This window comes from Canis aureus, chromosome 20 (assembly GCF_053574225.1).
Source record: "Canis aureus isolate CA01 chromosome 20, VMU_Caureus_v.1.0, whole genome shotgun sequence".
Taxonomy (NCBI): domain Eukaryota; kingdom Metazoa; phylum Chordata; class Mammalia; order Carnivora; family Canidae; genus Canis; species Canis aureus.
In genome coordinates this window covers 13050354-13072699 of record NC_135630.1, presented here as the reverse complement: position 1 = coordinate 13072699, position 22346 = coordinate 13050354, and the positions used below count along the sequence as shown (strand labels likewise).

General features: G+C 33.1%; 1 long non-coding RNA gene across 7 annotated transcripts in view; it reads left to right on the top strand.

Annotated features, from left to right (window-relative positions):
* LOC144291482 (uncharacterized) overlaps positions 1–22346 on the top strand; it is an 89605-nt gene that overhangs the window by 20586 nt on the left and 46673 nt on the right. For 4 of the 7 annotated variants that reach the window (XR_013358763.1, XR_013358764.1, XR_013358758.1 and 1 more), the window contains one exon: positions 1825–1914. The exons of the other annotated variants lie outside the window; for them this stretch is intronic. This is a non-coding gene — a long non-coding RNA (uncharacterized LOC144291482). The remainder of the gene's footprint in view (positions 1–1824; positions 1915–22346) is intronic. 7 annotated transcript variants of the gene reach the window in all.

Below are 22346 nucleotides of genomic sequence, written 5' to 3'. Positions count from 1 at the left end.
AGCCCGATGTGAGACTTGATCCTGGGACTCCATATCCTTCCTCCTATTGCTGAGGTCAGGCAATAAACCACTGGGCTATCCAGGGATCCCCAATTTCTTCACTGTTAAGCACTACATGTTATCTAACATAAATATGTTTCTAAAGATTTCTAAATATTATAGATTTTAGAATTCACTGATCCTTAGTTGGTCTTTGTTTCTTTTTTTAGCACAGGTTGTGTATTATATTTGTGACTAAACCCATTAATAGGATGGTAGGGGAACCACAAAATGACTAGTACTTGGTATCTGTTCAATAATATTTTTGAATAAGTAACACAGCAAGTAGCATGGGAATCACATAGCAAATTATGAGGTTGAAGCTCCTTATAGAAAGCTCTAGAGATGTAACTGAAAATAGAGGACAAGAAGTAAAGAGTGTCTAATCACTAATTGATTATTACCCTATAGATACTAGAAAACAATTGAAAGATTTTATGAAAATAATAACATTTTCAAATTTATCTTTTCAGTTACTAGAACCGGTAAAAACAGGACATTACTTAAAAACAATAGGGTTTTTTTTTTTTTTAAAGATTTCATTTATTGAGAGAAACAGAGAGAGAGAGAGAGTGGGCACATAATCAGTAAGAGAGACCGAGGGAATTGGAGATGGAAAATCTCAAGCAGACTCCATGCTGAGCAGGGAGCCCAATTCAGGGCTCAATTCCATGATCCTGAGATCATGACCTATGCCAAAATCAAGAGTCAGACACTAAACTGACAGAGCCACCCAGATGCCCCCAAAATAATACGATTTTACATAATTCATAACTATCACATGAGGATTTGTGGAACATCTACATATACATTTTCAATATTTGGTTTTATATATATATATATATATATATATATATATATATATATATGTTCATATGGAGTTTAAAGGATTAATTATATTTGGAAAAACAAATGTATGAGCCGTATGCATGGTAATACTTGAAATATTGTAAGTAGAAGATTTTTCTGGAGATAACTATTAGAGTAAAGAGATGAAGTAGTAGGAACAAATTGATAATAATTAAAGAGAAAAAATAGCAATAAAACCAACAAAAAAGAGATACATAAAGGATGGAAGAGGAAATCTGTCAATGGCTGTGATGACTAATTTGATGTGCCAACTTGAATGGACTATGGTGATCAGTTGTTTGGTTGAATCTAGTCTATATGTTGCTGTGAGGTTACTTTTGGGATCATATCCAAAAATTAACCAGATACTGCTAAAAGATAAACTGAGGCATAAGAATTATAGAATATAGGGCTATTTTGAGCAAAAATAATTTTGAATCAGAACAGCATCCAATCTAGCAGATAAAAAGGAACTCCAAAGAGCTGTACAAAATGAACAACTTTAATAAGTAGAAGAAAGTAGAAACAAGGAAGTTATATTGACAAAAAGTGGGTTATTACAAAGCTATTTTCTTTTAGGTATTGACAAGGGTCTATCAAGTAGATTACTTAACTAAATTAATACTGATCAGGAGATTCTTGACTGGGTGGCTTAAGATTCAATTTCTTGGGAAAATGAAACTGTAAATTATGTGTCAGTTTGGTGATGTGGGGCTTAGCATAAGGGAATCCATTTGGGGCCTGTTGTGTTATCCCTTTTGTTTTTAATCAACATATAGAAAGTTTTCAGGATGTATTAATAGTTTAATAAAAATATTTGCCTATTTTTCTGACTGTGTTGAAAATGGACTGTAAAATTAGATTCAGAAATTCTCAGAATACTTACTTGTCATTGGTTTATTTTACTTTTTTGTGTTTTTAATTCATGTTTTATAGGATGTCTACAGTGTTAAATAGGCACTGATAATCAAATATTGCTTGGGGATAGGTAAGAAGAAATCTAAGAGGATATAATGGCATAAAAAGGTAAAATATTTTTTTAATAATCTGATTAAATTTAATAAAGAATAAAAATAATTAAAAAATAATAAGGGTGGATATGAAAATGTGTGGATGTAGGTGGATCTGTGGATCGAAGGGGTTCCATTTTGATGCCTTTTATTTTCTCAGTGTAGTGTAAAGTGAGCAGTTAAAGAATATGGAGAAATTTTGGAGCATTAAGGACTAATTCAAGATTCTCTTATTGCTAGTGACTATAAAAAATTAGGCTGGAGGATCCCTAGGTGGCTCAGCAGTTTAACACCTGCCTTCACCCCAGGGCATGATCCTGGAATCCCGGGATTGAGTCCTACATTGGGCTCCCTGCAAGGGGCCTACTTCTCCCTCTGCCTGTGTGTGTATGTGTGTGTGTGTGTGTGTCATGAATATATAAAATATTTTTTTTAAAAATTAGGCTGGTAGGAAAAAGGCACAGATGTGAATTAATATTTAGTTGGCCTACTTAAAAATGTGATTTCATTCTTTTTTTATGGCTGAGTTATATTCCATTTTATATATATATATATATATATATATATATATATATATATATATATATCTTTAGCATTCACCAATCAATGGACATATGGACTTCCTCCATATCTTGGCTATTGTAAATAATGCCGCTATAAACATCATGGTGCATGTATCCCTTTTGAATGAGTGTTGTTGTACTCTTTGGGTTTATCCAGTAGTGGAATTGCTGGGTTGCAGGGTAGTTCTATTTTTAGCTTTTTTCAGGGCCCTCCATTTTACTTTTGAAAAAAGTAAGCTCAAGTAAGAAAGCATACCTACATAACCAATGCAAGTATTGGAGTTAAGAAATGAAGCAGTATATTTGTAAATATCTTTTAGTAAGATGTGCCTTTAAAATGTTGTATCCTGATTAATAGAATAAAATACAAATTGTGCATGTTTCCAAATGGTTTATTTAAAAATGTAAAATATTAGGGATACATGAGTGGCTGAGCTGTTGAGCACCTGCCTTTGGCTCAGGTCATGATCCCGGAGTCTTGGGATCAAGTTCCGCGTTAGAGCCTGCTTCTCCCTCTGCCTGTGTCTCTGCCTCTCTCTGTGTCTCTCATGAATAAATATATAAAATCTTTTAAAATTTTAAAAATGTAAAATATTATAACTTAGTATATTTAGCCATATGCTTAAATGTCACAATAGCAACAACCTGAGGTGTATATGATAAACAATGAACTTTTATCTTTTTCATATAATGCATTTCAATAAGTAACTTATCCTATATAATGTCACACGCACACAGACACCTGCTCTTTTGAATTAAGTACATATGTGAAATAGGGCATGTAAAATGCTTATTTTTCTTGTCAGTACTTTTTATATGTGAGTTAAGTAGTATCTGAAAGTAACATAACATACCTTAAGATGATTCCGTTTTTCTCTTCGGGTACTTTATAACCTTTTACATATCCATAGAATTCCTGGACATATTTAAATGCACTGCATTTGTATAAAATAAGATTAACTTTCATAGGTTAGAATTACTTAATAAACAACAGTTAACTATTGGCATAACTTACCAATTTGAATTACCAAAATAAGTTGAATTTTATTTACACGTGTTCAATTAATACAATGAAAATCAAATTTTCAGATTTATCTACAGTTGGAGCATAAGACTTAATTATATACAGAAGCAAGGTGCACAGACAACTGTGGCAAGAGATATAGTTAACAATAAAAGTTCTCAGAGAGGAACTGAAAGGATGCCAGGGTTTAGAAAAAAAAAAAAAAAGCAGAATGTGAGATGTATGGGTTTTTTTGTTTGTTTTATTTGTTTATGGTAGAGAAGCTGTATTGCTGAAGACAACTATTAAATCCAATGATGAGTTCTTTCTAATGGTCAGAAAGCAAGTTTCTAATGTGAAGATATTAGAAAGGGTCCTAATAGAAGATTAGATGAGGTTAGCCTACCAATAAGTCAGGAAAATGGTGTAGAAAAATTATGGAAAAGGAAATTTTACGGTTCTGGTAAGAGTCACTGGTTTCAAGGCTACATCCGTCCTTCAGGTTGCTTAAAACATTTAATATAATGTTATGTTCCAAGGGCTATCAGTATGTGTGCTGGTGTTTGATCTCTACCTATATTATCATGAAAACTAACCTCAGTTACATGAATATTAAAAAAATTATAATTCTTAGAGTACCCCCTGGATAAAAGTAAAGTAACAAAAAATCAGTCATTTAGCTCAAATATCATGACTTCCAAGGAGACTTTCCAGATTTCTCCTAGCCAGAAACACTCCTCTGTTAGGGCATTCATATTTTTCAGGGTCTAAGTATACCAGTATTTGTTTATTATTTGATTAATATTTTTATATGTAAGAAGAGATTGTGTTTTACTAATACTTAACTCTCCCTGTGCCAATATCTGAGCCTTTTTATCATGTGCATGACATGTAATAGTAAAATGCTTTATATTGAATTACAGTTTTTTCATTGTTCTACATCCAACAAATAACAAGCTATTATTTATGCAAAAATATTAGATTATAAAGTCTTCAATATTTAGCAATTGAAATTAAAGTACATGCTATTAATAACATTTGACAAACATATAGCCAAGAGAGCCGATTGTCCTCATTCATATTTTCAAAGGTAGTTACAAAAGTGGTATATGAAATAAAGCTTATTTTTGATATTACAATTTTGATATTACATATCAATATAATTTGTAATATCAACAATATTACAAAAATACAATTTTTGATATTACAATGATATTGAAATAAAATCACTCCACATTTTCTAATATGTATTTGTTTTGTTTCAATATTGAATAATTCTATAAACAATGTTTCATATTCTACTTACAAGGATGTTGTCTTGTTAAACATTGTTAAATGCTATCATAAAGCAAACAAGTGAGGCCTTGATCCTGCCATTTATTTCTTTTAAAGAGAAAGCATCCTATGTAAGTGAAAAAAAATATTAAATAAGAAACTGTAAAAATTATGTATCTTGAAAGGATAAGTGAACCACTATATTTACAGCCTCCAAATTTATCATTTTCAGGAATATTTTACTAAAATGAAGATATAAACAATAACCTAACATCAGACACACTATGCTGACTCTGTCTTCTCCCAGGAAGAAATGCAAGGAAGACATTACTTAGGGAGTAAAGAAAGCATTAATTACTCTTTCTGGAAAGCATGGTTCAATTCTGGGCCACATAATATTGATTTGAAATTATGCTATAATCAAATGTAAATGCATATTTTAAGTTCCTTTGATTAAATTACAATTACTCAGAAAATGATAGGGTTACTAGTAATCTAGAAAAATCAAATTAATCCAATATTAGTTTTAGAATTCTATATTCTGACAACGGGCAACTTGATACTACAGGTAAAATTGCAATACACTAAAAAGTTTTTCTAAGTCCCTGTATCTACTTTTGAAAATTGGAAGAGATAGTCTTGTAAATTCTGTGCCTTCTAATGCTCATGGCCTGTGATAGTATCAGCACACCATTTATCAGCAAGACAGAACTCACAGAAATTTATATTATAAACATATTTTGCTTCTGCTCTATTTTACATACAACTACAACTAAGCCATTTGAAGTGATGCTTTCTCCTGAGGAGCATCATTCATGCATAACTAACCGATACATGACTTTGTCTTGAATTTCTAGGGCAAGCCCATTTCATGCAGTAGTAACTACTATTTTTTTCATCTTCTTATATATGCGATTAAGTATGGTTTTTGTATTAGGAATTTTTTCTTAGTATAGTTAGAAGTTGCTTATCATACCTTTCTGAAGAGTCAAGAGAAAGTAAAATCAGAGGATTTAAAAGTAACTTGTCTCTTAGTTGTAAACACAGAACAATAAATTACTATAGAGTAAACTACAGGTGCGATATGTCAAAGGCTCTGCTAAAATAAGATGATTTAAAGGAGAAAAAGTGATTATCATTAAAACATCAACATTGATCCCTTAATTTTTCTACCCAAATCTTTTTTTTTTTTTTTTTTAATTTTTATTTATTTGTGATAGTCACAGAGAGAGAGAGAGAGAATGAGGCAGACACAGGCAGAGGGAGAAGCAGGCTCCATGCACCGGGAGCCCGACGTGGGATTCGATTCCGGGTCTCCAGGATCGCGCCCTGGGCCAAAGGCAGGCGCCAAACCGCTGCGCCACCCAGGGATCCCTCTACCCAAATCTTATCTATGTATCTGTTTGTCTGCCTTTCAACTTATTTGTGCCACTCTTCAAGAGCTCTAACTTTATGGCCTGGCTTTATTTAGAGGTATGTCAGGCATCTAATTAGATTGGGAAAGCCTCTATGGTTTTTAATCACATAGTGTCCAACATCATATTAATATGACATTGATTATAATTGACAATCACTTCAAAAATATAATTCACTCAGTGATGTTTGCATTTTAGCAAGAATTTTAAAACAACAAATTGTCATTAACATCAGCCTAATATACTTAAGTGTATCAGAGGTCAAGTATATTGCTAATACGATATTTCTAAGGTTACTGTGTTGTTCAAGAGCAATGTTTCTGTATCCAGGGAGTGAAGTAATCAGATCTCACAGGAACCAACACATGCAGATTCAGTATTCTAACTGTAGGTATATATCAGTATTCTGGAATGGAAATGTAAATAGGGCCAGGACAAGAAAGTTTTCCTTTTTTTATTTTAATGCATTATTTGCATTTTACAGTGGATATGCATTTATAGTAAACTGAAATGAATTTTTTAAGACATATTGATACAGAAATCATCCCTTCCAGTCTAGGATGCTATGATGGCATTTCATTTTGTTATACTCAACAAAGGCACATCAGTCCAACTCAATAATTAATACATTCTACATCCTCTATGGAAAGAAAGCTAGTAACTGGTATAATCTAAGGAACATACCAGAATTGACCCCAGCAGGGTTGAAGTACAGGAAAGGAAATTGTAGAAGGGGTAAAGCAGAAGACAACCAGGGAACTGCATAAAGGACACTCCAGGACAGATATAGGATAGTGGAAAAGAGTGTGCTACTATAAAGAGCAAGCTTTACTTTCTCCTCCACTCTGGCAAGGCCATCTCTGAATTTTGCTCTCCATCTGGCTGGGTATATGGAATTGAGAATTAATAAAATCATTTTGATTCTCTTAATGGCCATTAAAAGCATAAATTGTCAACAATTTATACTTAGAAAAATATAATAACAGCACTTACCAGTAATAGGGTGTATTTTATCTCTATGTGCAAACTTCAATTGTAGTAACTACTTTAAATACATTACTTCAGTTAACACCAAAACCACTTTGAAATGAAGAGTATTAGACATTTTAGAGAAAGAACCCAAAAGTTGAGGGATTTTTCTAATATTAAGCAGCTATAAAATGGAAGGAGCTGGTATTTAAACTAGACAATCCACTCCAAGGTCTTGGATACTTAAAATCCTATGCTAAATAAATTCTGGAACTAATGGGAGACTATTTAAAAACTGAAACAAGAATTTAGTCTTATTGGTACTGAAATTTGAATGACACTTTGGCATTTCCACGACAACCACCACCCCCACGAAAATCATTTAAATTGTTCCTTCATTAGACAGTATCTCATTCAGTGGAATTTAATATCAGGAAATGTATTTTTAAAAATGTATACATACAAAGGAGAAAGATTATAATAATGGAAAATCGGAAATGACTTCGTTCTTTCTTTAGAGAAAAGACATACATGCTTTATGGACTATTAAGTACTCATAATAAATGTGAAGACTTTTTGGCAACACGGCAAATTGCATACACATCAACAAAAAGTAAAATATAAAAAATATAGGATTCACAATTGTTTATAAACTATATTTTAACTGCATATAAAGTTTATATTAAAATTTGCATTCAGAAATACAAGATAAACCAGATATCTTAAGGTAGTAAAAACATGAATGATTACTTAATTTTTTCTGTTTCTTTTTCTAACATGCACTTTTACTTTTAATAGGATATTATTGAGTAGAAATTCAGATCATTATTTTCTTAAAGGTTATTTGGCAATATTTTTCTGTTCTTTGACCTTTAATTTCACTTTTAGAAATTAACCCTGGGGCACCCAAAGACTTTGAACATCTGTGTTCATAGTGGAATTATTTGTGGCAATAAGACATTGACAACAAAGTAAGCATCTAAAATAGATATAATTCTTGAGTCTAAATTTTGGGTCACCTATACAACGAGTCATGAATATTTAGTTGAAAAATATTTAATAACATAGGACCTTGTCAAGAAATACTGTAATTAGCTTAACAGTCTTATCTCTGTGAGTTGAATTTATGGGTAATTCAACTTTTAAAAGATATCTATTTGTCAATTTTTCAGTGGTCAGCATACGTAGTGTTACTTTGATCTTTGCAAGAAGCAAATACGTATGTCTGTGTCTTAAGAAATCATTTTGCAAAAAAAAATCATTTTGCAAATGTTCAATATCAAAGTTTTTATTTTTAGTGTTTCATTATTTTTTGCCCATAAAATTGTATGATATTAAACCAAAAGATATTTGCATTTGATAGCAAGATCTATTATACTCTATCAAATTAAATCATTTTTTTCAAATTTTTATTTAAATTCTAGTTAGTTAAAGTATAGTGTAATATTGATTTCAGGAATAAAATTTAGTGATTTATCACTATGTATAACACCCACTATGTAATGCAATAAGTGTCCTTCTTCTTTTTTTTTTAAGTGTCCTTCTTTATACCCATCACCATTTTAGCCCATCCTCAAACCACCTCCCTTATAGCAACCTTCAGTTTATTTTCTACTACTAAGAATGTCTTACTGTGTGCTTCCCTCTCTGTTTTTTTCCCTTCCCTTATGCTTATCTGTTTTGTTTCTTAAATTCTGCGTAGGAGTGAAATCACTTAGCATAATACTCTCTAGCTCCATTCACGTCATTGCAAATGCAAGATTTCAGTATTTTTTATGGTTGAGTAATATTCCATTGTATATACTTCCTACCTCTTCTTTATCCATTCATCAGTCAATGGATATTTGGGCTCTTTCCATAATTTGACTATTGTTGATGATGCTGCTATAAATATCAGAGTGCATGTGCCCTTTTAAATCAGTATTTTTTGTCCTTCAGGTAAAAACCTAGTAGTGCAATTGCTGAGTCAAGCTATTCTCATTTTGATTTAAATTACACTAAGTAAAACAGCAGCCAAATATTCATATACTGAGTAAGATTTATATTTGTTATATGTACCTCCATTTATTTAAACCCGTTTCCTAACTCTAGCTCTACTTAAAAAATATGAGTAGTAATTACAGCTTTATAGGATGACCCTTCCAACAGAAAGTTGACATATATTTGTTCAATAAAAACCCATTATTAGCTCTGCAACCTGTACCTTGTCGACTGTGGGCAAACAGAACAATTTAATCTCAAGCACTTTCAATTATTCTTCTAAGTAGTGCCTTAGATGACTTTTTAATAAAAGATTCTTTTAAAATTGGGACCTTCTGAATTATAGTGTGTCAAATTTTCAACACACAGAAAATTGGTACTGAAAAATTCATATAAATATAAAATAAATATGTCTACATATATTCTAAATTTGTGGCATCAGCAAGACTTATGGTAGGGATACTCTATCCATTTTAAAAAAATGTATTTAGAATATGATGAAATTAAGCTCCTTTGATTTTTTTAAAGGTCACTTTAAGTTATTTTTTGCATTATGTCTTTATCATAATATTATCTATGAACACTATTCAAAAGGCTATTCTATCTTTAAGAATGTCTTTTTTATAAGTCAAGATAAATGACATTTTTATTATAATGTTTATGTAAGTTCTAAGTGATTGGAAGCTTTTACTATTCAAAGATCATTTCTATAAATAGCTTTATGAAGTGATATTACTTTATCACTTGACTAGCACTATAGCATCATTTTCAAGGAAGCTATCCTTGAAATCCAATGCATTTTAAGAAGGTTAATTAAGGTCAAATTTATAACAGAATCAAGCTAAAGTAACTTAATATCAGACTATGAAGTGGTTCCCAACAGAATACATTGATATTTAGGAAAGGAGAAATAGAATGGATAAATAATTGTGCCACACATAAAGGAATGTTTGCATATACAGAGATACTGATGTATCTTTAGCTCAATGACCCTAGCTGAAAAATTCTTTAGATTGTGATATTAGTTTCCTCAGCCTGCTGTAACACATACAACAAACTGTTTAAAGCAACAGGATTTATTGTCTTAGTTCTGAAAGCTCAAGGACTGAAATGAGGTGTTGGTCAGGCCACACTTCCTCTGAAACCTTTTGCCTTGCAAAGGCAATCATCCTTTGCCTCTTCCATCTGGTGGTGGCTCTCAATCTTTGGCATTTCTTGGCTTACAGCTGAATACTCTGTTTTGTTTTGTCATCACATAGAATGCTCCCTGTATGTCTGTGTGTGTGTGTTTAAATATCTGTGTTTTGACCATCTTTTTATAAAGACACCATTCTTTGGATTAAGGGTACACTCTATTCCAAATGAGCACATCCTGACTTAGTTGACTTAGTTGACGTACATCAGAACGGCCCTATTTCCAAATAAGGTCACATTCTGAGGTACTTTGGTTTAGAATTCCAACATATTTTTTGTAGGGAGGGGACTGGGGGACACAATTTTACCAATAACACGCATGATGACTATTACATGAGGTTTCTTAAAAAAAATAGCAACCTATCTATACTAATTGTTGACAATGCTCTACAACTCAGGTAATATTTAGAACTCAAAGCATAACACAGCATTTTACCATAACACATCTAGAGCTGTGCAGCATAAACAAGCTGCAGGGCCTCAGGAAGTTCACTGTCACTGTGACAAGAATGCTCCTTGTTCAAATGGATGGCGGGAGTTTTTCCCACCACAAAAAGAGTTTGAGGATAAGATCTAAGGTTCTCAACAGACAGTGATCACTGCTAGTAGAGGTTCTGAGTAGGAACTTTCTCCATATGAAACACTCTTCCTCCTACACTGCTCCTCCTAAGTCTCAATAGAAGCTTCCTTGTAATATTTAGATTATGCAGTTATAGAAATTTATAGAAAATTGAATGATTTTGGTTTTTTTTTTTTTTTTTTTTTTTTTTTTTTAGAAAATTGAATGATTTTGGATAAAAATATTACACCGGGGCACCTGAGAGTCTCAGTCAGCTAAGTGCCTGACTTGGATTTCTGCTCAGGTCATGATCTTAGTTGTGAGATCAAACCCCACTCAGGCTCTGCCCTGGGGAGGAACCCACTTAAGATTCCCCATCTCCCTTTCCCTCTGCCCATCCATGCCCTCTCCCCCACCCCCACCCCCACCCCCAAAGCACAGATTCTTATTTTGTCTTTTCACTATTTTCACTATTTCCTTTCTGTTACCAGTTTTCACATTTCCCAAGTTGCTATCTGCATTATTTTCTGTAGACTTTGAACATGAGAATTAAAAAAAAACTCTCAAATATTTCTTTTTATTATAAAAGTATAATCAAGCAAAAATTTACATGAGGGAAAATATAATTTGATTCTTATTTAAAAAAATCCCATGGATATGGGATGTCACAATTCCCACGTTTGTTTTCAGACAAAATCTACAATCATGAATGAAGATAGGGCTATCTTGAAACCACACCAAAATAAAAGCAAAAAGCATTTTTTCATATGATACTATTCCAAAAAAGTCTGTAATTCCACCATATTATAGTTCCAAATATTCACGATTTCTGTGTTAAATGGAAAGCTTATTGCTGTATGCCATTCAGTCATAGCTTTTTAACAAGCTAATTGTGTAGAGTCCTTACAATGTGCCAAACACTGGTTCAAGTATTTTTTATATGACTCATTTAATCCTCACAATTATCAGTACATGTTTTATATGCAAAAAAAATTAGGGGGTTTATAAAATAGCTGAGTGACTTCAATTCCTTAACAGTTTAAATTCATGGAAAATGGCTAATATTACATTGTGTTGAATATTTGACCCCAAGCATTAGTGAGCTTATTCACAAGACTGCAATAAATATCAAGAAATGTTATAAATATATAAAATATGCAGGAATAAATCCATAGGACATTTCCCTCAGGTTCCTTATAATGTTTTTTTCCAGTGTGTATTTTATTTCCCTTGTCTCTTATCTAGAAATAGAACTGTTTAATAAATTTTTTGAGAAATTCTTTTGAGCCATGCTTATTTTTATGTCTTTCCCACCAAAGTGATCATCTTGCCTATTGCCTTCAAACTTGCTCTTTCTTATGTTCAGCTTGCTCTTCCCTATTCCTCCTCCATCATCAGACTAAAATCTCTAGGACCTGTGCTGTACTAATTCAGTGAAACATTTACTGATTCATAAAATAGATTGAATTCCCCTGTTCTATGTCTATACGTTTTTTTATTTCCCTTAGAGTGGACCCTTTCTTTACTGTAATTTTGGTATAATGTATTCTCCCAAGATAACTTGAAAACACGAAGAAGACAGGGGATGACTGATGTCTATCTTCTTTATTCCTATATCCCAGAAGAATACACAGTATTTCTTTCTTCATGGGGGAAAATATGGAATATTTGTAGATCTGATGAATGAATCAAAGACTAATTTGTTCATCTAATTTCTCATCTTTGACATTTAAGTGATTTATTGTTCTTCAATATTTGTATAGAACTGCATTGAATAAATCTTGCTATTATATGTCTATGTATATCTATAATTATTACCTTTAAATACATTCAACGAGAGCACTATTTGGCTAAATATATATAATTTCTAAAACTTTTGTATGGTATTGTTTTCAGAAATATTAACAAACATACATAACTGTCTCATATATTTTGTGAAACTTATTACAACTAACATATGAATATATATGCATTTACAATCTGATCATCAAAACACTGTGTTTCTTAATTATTGGATTTGCATACTTTAAAATGTTGAATATTTCCCTGATGGCAAGTGATGCAGAGCATTTTCTCATATGCATGTTGGCCATGTCTATGTCTTCCTCTGTGAGATTTCTGTTCATGTCTTTTGCCCATTTCATGATTGGATTGTTTGTTTCTTTGGTGTTGAGTTTAAGAAATTCTTTATAGATCTTGGAAACTAGCCCTTTATCTGATATGTCATTTGCAAATATCTTCTCCCATTCTGTAGGTTGTCTTTTAGTTTTGTTGACTGTTTCTTTTGCTGTGCAAAAGCTTCTTATCTTGATGAAGTCCCAATAGTTCATTTTTGATTTTGTTTCTCTTGCCTTCATGGATGTATCTTGCAAGAAGTTACTGTGGTCAAGTTCAAAAAGGGTGTTGCCTGTGTTCTTCTCTAGGATTTTGATGGAATCTTGTCTCACATTAAGATCTTTACGGGATCCCTGGGTGGCGCAGCGGTTTAGCGCCTGCCTTTGGCCCAGGGCGCGATCCTGGAGACCCGGGATCGAATCCCACGTCGGGCTCCCGGTGCATGGAGCCTGCTTCTCCCTCTGCCTGTGTCTCTGCCTCTCTTTCTCTCTCTGTGTGACTATCATAAAAATAAAAAAATTAAAAAAAAAAGATTCTTTAAGATCTTTCATCCATTTTGAGTTTATCTTGTGTCTGGTGTAAGAGAATGGTCTAGTTTCATTCTTCTGCATGTGGATGTCCAATTTTCCCAGCACCATTTATTGAAGAGACTGTCTTTTTTCCAGTGGATAGTCTTTCCTCCTTTGTCAAATATTAGTTGACCATAGAGTTGAGGGCCCACTTCTGAATCCTCTATTCTGTTCCATTGGTCTATGTGTCTGTGTTTGTGCCAGTACCACACTGTCTTGATGACCACAGCTTTGTAGTCCAACCTGAAATCTGGCATTGTGATGCCTCCAGCTATGGTTTTCTTTTTTAAAATTCCCCTGGCTATTCGGGGTCTTTTCTGATTCCACACAAATCTTAAGTCAAAACCACAATGAGATACCAACCCACACCAGTGAGAATGGGGAATTAACAAGGCAGGAAACAACAAATGTTGGAGAGGATGTGGAGCAAGGGGAACCCTCTTGCCCTGTTGGTGGGAATGGGAACTGGTGCAGCCACTCTGGAAAACTGTGTGGAGGTTCCTCAAAGAGTTAAAAATAGACCTGCCCTACGACCCAGCAATTGCACTGCTGGGGATTTACCCCAAAGATACAGATGCACTGAGATGCCGGGACACCTGCACCCGATGTTTATAGCAGCTATGTCCACAATAGCCAAACTGTGGAAGGAGCCTCGGTGTCCATCGAAAGATGAATGGATAAAGGAGATGTGGTCTATGTATACAATGGAATATTACTCAGCCATTAGAAATGACAAATACCCACCATTTGCTTCAACGTGGATGGAACTGGAGGGTATTATGCTGAGTGAAATAAGTCAATTAGAGAAGGACAAACATTATATGGTCTCATTCATTTGGGGCATATAAAAATAGTGACAGGGAATAAAGGGGAAAGGAGAAAGAAATGAGTGGGAAATATCAGAAAGGGAGACAGAACATGAGAGACTCCTGACTCTGGGAAACGAACAAGGGGTGGTGGAAGGGGAGGTGGGCAGGGGGTGGGGGTGATTGGGTGACGGGCACTGAGGGGGGCACTTGATGGGATGAGCACTGGGTATTATTCTATATGTTGGCAAATTGAACACCAATAAAAATAAATTAAAAAGAAAATAAAATGTTGAATATTTATTAATGACCATTGAGTATTTGCCTTTTAAATATTTTATATATTTATTCATGAGAGACAGAGAGAGAGAGAGAGGGGGGGAGAGGCAGAGACATAGGCAGAGGGAAAAGCAGACTCCATGCAGGCAGATGCTAAACCGCTGAGCCACCCAGGGTTTCCCGAGTATTTACTTTTTATGTTAAAATATGAGGACAGGGAATGAATGTTTTTATTTATAATCTTATTTTCCAGATAACTTAATTGTACCTTTAGATCTTGATTATGACGATGATGGTGATCACTATCATTATTGCAATTATACAGGTAGCACTTGCAGAACCAGGACCAAATTTATCTTCTAACCTCCTTAATTCTGTAGTTACTAGACATGAGATAGAGAAAAATATCAACCATTTTCTGTTTATCTCTGAAAATCTATATCAGAATAGTTAGCAACACTCCGTTAAGCAAAGGTTTAGATTATATTATTGTGATCTTGGGGCTTTATTTGAAAATGTAATAATTAATAAAATATCTCATTTCTAAATCTTCTCATAGAGACCATAGAAGCATGACATGAAGGTCAAGTGGTAAAGCCCCCAGCAGTGTCATCTGATATGGGGGGCTAACTCCCATGCCAAACTTTCAATGTATCATAGAAAAGATTGAATTACCTCAGTAGGTTTATGTCTGAGGGGGGGAAAATAATAGCACACTTAATTTTGCAGTCCTGCAATGCAAAGCATCAACTATCACAAAATGACTTCAAGAACATCATCAACTTCTGCAAATATTGTCTGAAAGAAATTCAGCAAATATACTGTATGTCAACCAAAATAATGAGATCTCCTATACTTTTATTAAGTTTCACTGACTATAACAAATGACAATATCTAATGCAAAAGTAGATTATCAATTATACCTCTACATTGCACTAACCAGTATTGTCAAACAATTATCAGATTTTTTTTTAAAAATCACATTTATTTAAACTACAGAGTTATCAACACTGTTTGGGTGCCATTATTGACCCTAAATCTAATAGTATCTTTTGATTTTTTTTATTTATTATTTTATCCCTCCATGTGTTTGTTTCAAAAGACAAAGGATAGTATTTCCATTTTACAGATGGAGAAAATAATGTGTTTCTAATATCAAGCAGTCAATCACAGTGTCCGGAAAAAATACCTACATCTCTATGCTTTCTGGATATTGATCTATAATTGCACTATACATACACATTTTTAAAAATGTATTAACTAGGGGATCCCTGGGTGGCGCAGCGGTTTGGCGCCTGCCTTTGGCCCAGGGCGCGATCCTGGAGACCTGGGATTGAATCCCACATCAGGCTCCCGGTGCATGGAGCCTGCTTCTCCCTCTGCCTATGTCTCTGCCTCTCTCTCTCTCGATCTGTGACTATCATAAATAAATAAAAATTAAAAAAAATGTATTAACTATTACTAAATACATCAACCAACTATAGCTAAATTACCTTAGATGTAAAATAGTCAACACATCTTTAGTAGCACTAAAAAAAAAAACTTACAAATTTAAAATTGTGACATGTAATTATCAAAATTCTAAGAGCCCAATTTAATCAGTATGCATTTAGTTTATATAATTTATAGTACTAATAGTGGTTGGATAAGTAACAGAATTGCTCCTCATGATTCATTTGATTTCTCGATTTGATGAAATCCTCCCTGTCTTATAGACCACTTTTTAAGAATCTCATGGTATTTTTTGTTTTCACAATGTGGAATTTTGGTAGACTTATCTACATCTAATACAAAATAGCAAAAACTTTTTTTTAGGAGAGATTCAATAGGTATTTATTTAATGCTTAATGAATGGTGTGTGCACCAAAGTGGATATACGTGTGTGTGTGTGTGTGTGTGTGTGTGTGTGTGTGAGAGAGAGAGAGAGAGAGAGAGAGAGAGAGAAAATTATTGGGAGGAGCTGTTGTTGGCATGGGGAGTTTTATGAGAAAAGAAACAAAGGCAGAGCAAGCCTTACTACATTAGAAGCCTTCTAAGTGTCATGGATTCTGTAGATTTTAGGTGGCAGTGAATAAGGGGTGGGATAGAAGAACCAAACAGACGTAAAATAGAATATTGGATTCAGTAGTGGCCTGAGTTTGGCTTCATGTGTTCTTGGGTAACATCTCTTTACTAGCCCAAGTTCACTTATGTCACTGTTGGCTGCCTGAAATCAGATATTTTGGGAATATTTTAATACTGAAAGTTAAGAAATGCTATACACCAGAACTTTTTTTTCCTCACGGAGTGCCAGTAGTTAAACTTTTCCCAGCACACTACTCCATGACCTGAAGGGTGCATTATGCATTAAGATAATGTTGAAGTGTTGAAGTGTTTAAAAGAATGAAAGATTATTACTTGACTTTTTAAAAAAGAGAATGATTCAAAGGGAAATACGTTTTAAGTCAAGTTGAAGAATTGAACAAATATTTCTGTATTCTGTGTAAGAGATTATGGAGGTGGCACTGGATATGAGGAGAGGAACAGAGAACAAAAATGTAAATGGATGGTGATTTAATCTTCTAGTGATTATATCTTTTTATGCTCTGCATTTACACACAGGTAATAGTGTGATGAAGGTAGGTTTTCCAAAAAATACTTGGTAAATGACAGTTTATTTATTTTAAGGCAAGAAGAGAGTTATTCCAGGAGGTAACAGTAAACCTATATTCCCATTTATCAGAAGCAAACATGGAAGTTTACATATATAATAAACTGCAATGGGGTTAAAGACTTCAGCCACAATCACTAAAAAAAGAAAAAAAACAAAACCGAACAAATGGAAAAAAAAAAAAAAACACCTTTGCATGATGAATAGCAATTTGCCATGTAGTGGACATGTAGATGATAACTCAAATATCATTTTATATTTTTAGAAAATTGTACCTATAAAAATAAATCTGGTTGTTCTGAGTCTATTTATCTTATTTCTGTTCTTTATCTGAGTTATCATTTCTATATACTTAAAACTACCTTCGAAAGTCTCTTCTAATGAATTTTTATCTATGTTATTTCACTGTTGATTCTATTTCCACATTTTACAACTTGTGAACCTTGAGACATCATTCACACTATTGAAGGTTATCAGGACTTTGAATCCTAGATATACATCCACCCAGGGAGTTTTTCCAAGGTGAAAACAAAGTATTGAATCCATACAAAACTATGGCATTATGGACCTATGAGCCTTTGAGGCAGATTGTGTCTCTGTTAAATAAAGTTTAAACTTTTAAGGAAAAAAAAACAAACTTCAAAACCATTTTCAAAAGGTATATTTAAAGTACATTTTATACAAGATAAAATTACTGTAAATGTTATTAATTTTTAAAAATTAGAGAAAAAAGTGTAAGGATGAGTTAATGATTCTCTACTCTAGGGACAGAGCCTGATGCAATCAGTAAACTGCCTGTAAGCATAAGAAGTTTTAAAAGCTTTTTTCTTAAAAAAAAAAACAAAAAAAAAAACTTTTTTCTTAGCATAGAAGTATTTTCTATATGTAGAACTTTGAAATATATATTCCAAAGTCTTGTTTATAGAAACCTATATTTAAAAACCTAAATATCTGTTTTAAGGTATTCTTCTAAATCCTTGTAAAATATAATAATAAATTACATATAATGGTTTTCTGGATAGAATTCATTGCTCCTGTGTTGTAACTCAGTCTGATTTCATTTTGAATAATTTTTCATTATTTAGTCCCATAATATATAAAAATACACAAAGCAATGGAATCTCCATAGTACAGTTGAATAATATAGTTTAATTTAAATTTGTTTAATGTCTATTGTATTCCCACTGTGTTCTTTAGTAAAATTGGCATTGGTTTTATCCATTAGATTTCTTTTATCCTAAAGATCCATTAGTTTTATATTTCATAGTATTATTTAAAAATATTTGAGTTGTGGGGCGCCTGGGTGGCTCAGCAGGTGAAGCACCTGCCTTCAGTTCAGGTCAAGATCCCAGGGTCCTGGGATCGAGTCCCACAACGGGCTCCCTGCTCAATGGGAGTCTGCTTCTGCTTCTCCCTCTGCCCCTCCCCTCTGTTCATGCTTGCTCTCACTCTCACCCTCTCTCTCTCTCACACATAAATAAAATCTTTTAAAAAAATAAAAAATAAAAAAAATTTGAGTTATGAATCACTTTCTTATGTCTAAAAACAATAAAGTCTGTTTCAAGTAAGATTTTACATCTCTTTAGCTGTGTATATCCAGGAAGAAGAAACTCATTGTACATGACAAAGAATAAGATCACAGAATGTTTGGGCAAAACTATCTTTGAGGACATGCATAGTTTTGTTATCCATTATTTTTGAGTATTTCCTTATTATTAATATTATAAATATAAAGAAAGTATAATCCCAGTGAATAGACTGAAAGTAATAAAAAATTTGTTATAAAAATTACCCTTTTCCCATCATCAAATCCTAACAGCAGATAACCATGTGGTACACTTCTTTCTAGTTTATTCATTCATTCGTTCCTTTTAATGAATATGCTGTTATAGTTTTAACTTATGTTTATACTCTGTGAGTCCATTGAATTTTTATCATATTTACATCATTATAGATAAGCATCATTCCATGGTTTTTTACACATTATGAATGTTTTTAAGTCAACTTACCATTTTTAACTGCTTCTGTAAAATGCAATAATGGCTATTGGTTTGAAATAATTTTTAACTTTGTTAAAGATTCCTTTTAATCTTTTCAGTATTATGGGGGAATGTATAATTTTTATTTTTAAAAAGTATTTGTTACAAAAACAACAACAACAAAAAAGTCTTTGTTACATCTACTTAGATATTTGGCTTGAGGCCATATTATGTCACCTACAAACATACTTGCATTAATGAGACAACACTTTTTTTGGTTATGATATATTTTCTTTGAATATAATTTAAAATTTTTGTGTTAGCACTTCATTTGTTAAATGGCACCAGTTTTGTTGGTTTCTTTGAGTTATTGAAATGTAATGTATGAAAACCCAGTTGTAAGGCAGCCTGAGAGAATAGAGAATTTTTCGTAAAAGCTGAGCTACATCCTGGGAACTTGATCACTGGAACTATCAGCTAAACCATATTACTACTCATTTTAAGTGTCTATAATAAGGAATTTTAGTTTAAGGCTGTAAATGATATTGCTTTATATTGTATTTTGTACTTATACTCTTATTATTAGATTTTGTTTGTTTTACACTTTTGCCCTATGTTAAGATTTATGTTTAGGGAACCTGGGTGGCTCAGTGGTTGAGCGTCTGCCTTTGGCCTAAGGTATGATCCTAGAGTCCCGGGGTTGAGACTCACATTGGGCTCCTGCATGGAGCTTGCTTCTCCCTCTGCCTCTGTCTCTACCTCTCTCTTTCTCACTCTCTCTCTCTCTCTCTGTCTCTCATGAATAAATAAATAAAATCTTAAAAAAAAGATTTATGTTTACATTTTAAAATATATTGAATGACACTGTATACATGCCATTTTCTAACTAAAAGTCAGTTCTTGTATACCTCTGCTATTTTAAGGACTTTGACCATTCACTCTATCTCATATAAAAAATAAATAAAGGACTTTAAGGCAGAAGAGTGACATGATCACTGTGGTTGTAGGCTTGAGAAAGAGTGTGGATTCAAGGTGACAAGTTAGGGTGCTGATGCAATACTTCTAGAGAGAGATATTAGCTTCTTAAAGAGGTCAAAATAAATATAATTGAGTAGAAATAGTGAAAAGTAATTAGTTTCTGTATGTATTTTGAAGGTAAAACTAACAGAATTTATAGTGTCTTGAGAAAATAGATGAATTAGGCATCTTGCCAAAGATACTGTCTTCGGCATCTAGAAGGATAGACTTGCCTGGGATGATAGACTGCAGAGATAGCAGAATTCAGAGCATGAGTTCATGACATTTTAAATTTGAGATGTCTCATAGTAGAAATACATATGTTAAACATGATAATAGCTATAAATTTGAAATAATCTTTACAAATTCAGAATATATTTGACATGTCTTTCAGAGTTTTTTTAATAAGGAATATTTGTATTTTTATGAGTGATAAAATTAGGAGTATAGATTTTTTTGCTCTTGTTTGGAAACAAAATACAAAATGTTGGACCATAATTCTCTTAAGTATGGAGTTGTGTATGTACTTCGAAATACAGGGCTGAAGACACAAATGTGGTACTCAGGTACATATTTATAGATGGCATTTAAAGGCAATAATTTGTATAACATCATAAAATGAAAGAATGTGGGTATAAATGAGGAGAGTTTCAAGAACCACACTCTACAGCCATTCAACATGGAAAAACGAAAGAGCAGTGAAAAAATCAGGAAAGGAGACCTAGAAGGAATACTCAATGAGTGGTAGGCAAACTGGTAAGAAGTGGTGACCTGGATCCAAGTAATATATTTCAAGAAGGAGAAATTATTTATTTCTGTTAAATTCTGTCATAGGTAAGGTAAGATAAAGACTGGCAAGTTACCATTTTATTTGGCAGTGTGTAGGTTGATAGAAATGGTTTTGAGTTGAGGGGTAGAGGGTGAATTCTACTGAAAAGGTTGATAAAATTAGACACAACATGTAGAAAGGATCTTTTTAGGAATTTTCTAAAAAAAAAAAAAAGATTTGAGAAATGGAGTTGTACATGACAGGGGAGAGGATGATCATGGAAAACTGTGGCTCTTTTTCCACGGAAGACTTGGACAAATCTTGGCAGAGCATAAAAACTTGTGACATAGGAGAGAGAAAGGAAATTTCATTTATTTATTTATTTATTTATTTATTTATTTATTTATTTATTTATTTATTTATATGTAAGAAGTGATGGGATTGGATTTAGAGTAGAGCAAGATTAATATATTATGAGTAATGATTAGAGTCTCTGGGCACATAAATTGATAGGCAAGACTGCCAATTTTGTAACTCCAGGGTGTATCTTTAACAGCATTTTCTGCTGGAGTTTTGTTCTACTAAATAGCATTCACATTTAAAAAAAAAAATGAATTGTGGCTTATGAATGTGCCCAATGCAAATGATCTTGGCAGTTGGATGTTATGATAGTGGAAATCTATGGAAATCCTTAGATGACTTTGTCAGCTGGAGGTGAGAATGGATTGTCAGTTGGAGGAGAGAGTGGAATGTGCAACAGTCATTTGGGAGATTTGGACAAAGGAAGTGTAGGAGAATTGCAGTGAGGCATTAATGACTTGCTTGAGGCTAGTAAGCAGGAACTTAAGGGGAAGCTCCTAGCATTTTACTGTGTTACTTTCGATACATTCAACTGCCTGGGCATAGAAGCAATCGTACTTCAAAAAACCTAAAATTTAAGACATTGATTGTTTTCATGGAGATGTCAATTGTCATCAATAGTAACTGATTTTAAAATGATAGTTTAAGGAGCACCCCGGTGGCTCAGTGGGATCTCAGAGTCTTGGGATCTAGACCTGCATAGGGCTCTCTGCTCAGTCAGGAGTCTGCTGCTCCCTCTCCTTCGGCCTACCACTCTCCCTGCTTGTGCTCTCTCTCTTTCTCTGTCAAATAAATAATTTTTTAAAAATTATATGATAGTTTTAAAACAACCACCGGTAATTTGGAAATTGCCTATAAACTATTTTCCTTTGAAGGAATGTCTATATTCTGGAAAATCAGAAGGGACACCTAAGAATTAATGAAACATATAGATATTAGTCATATA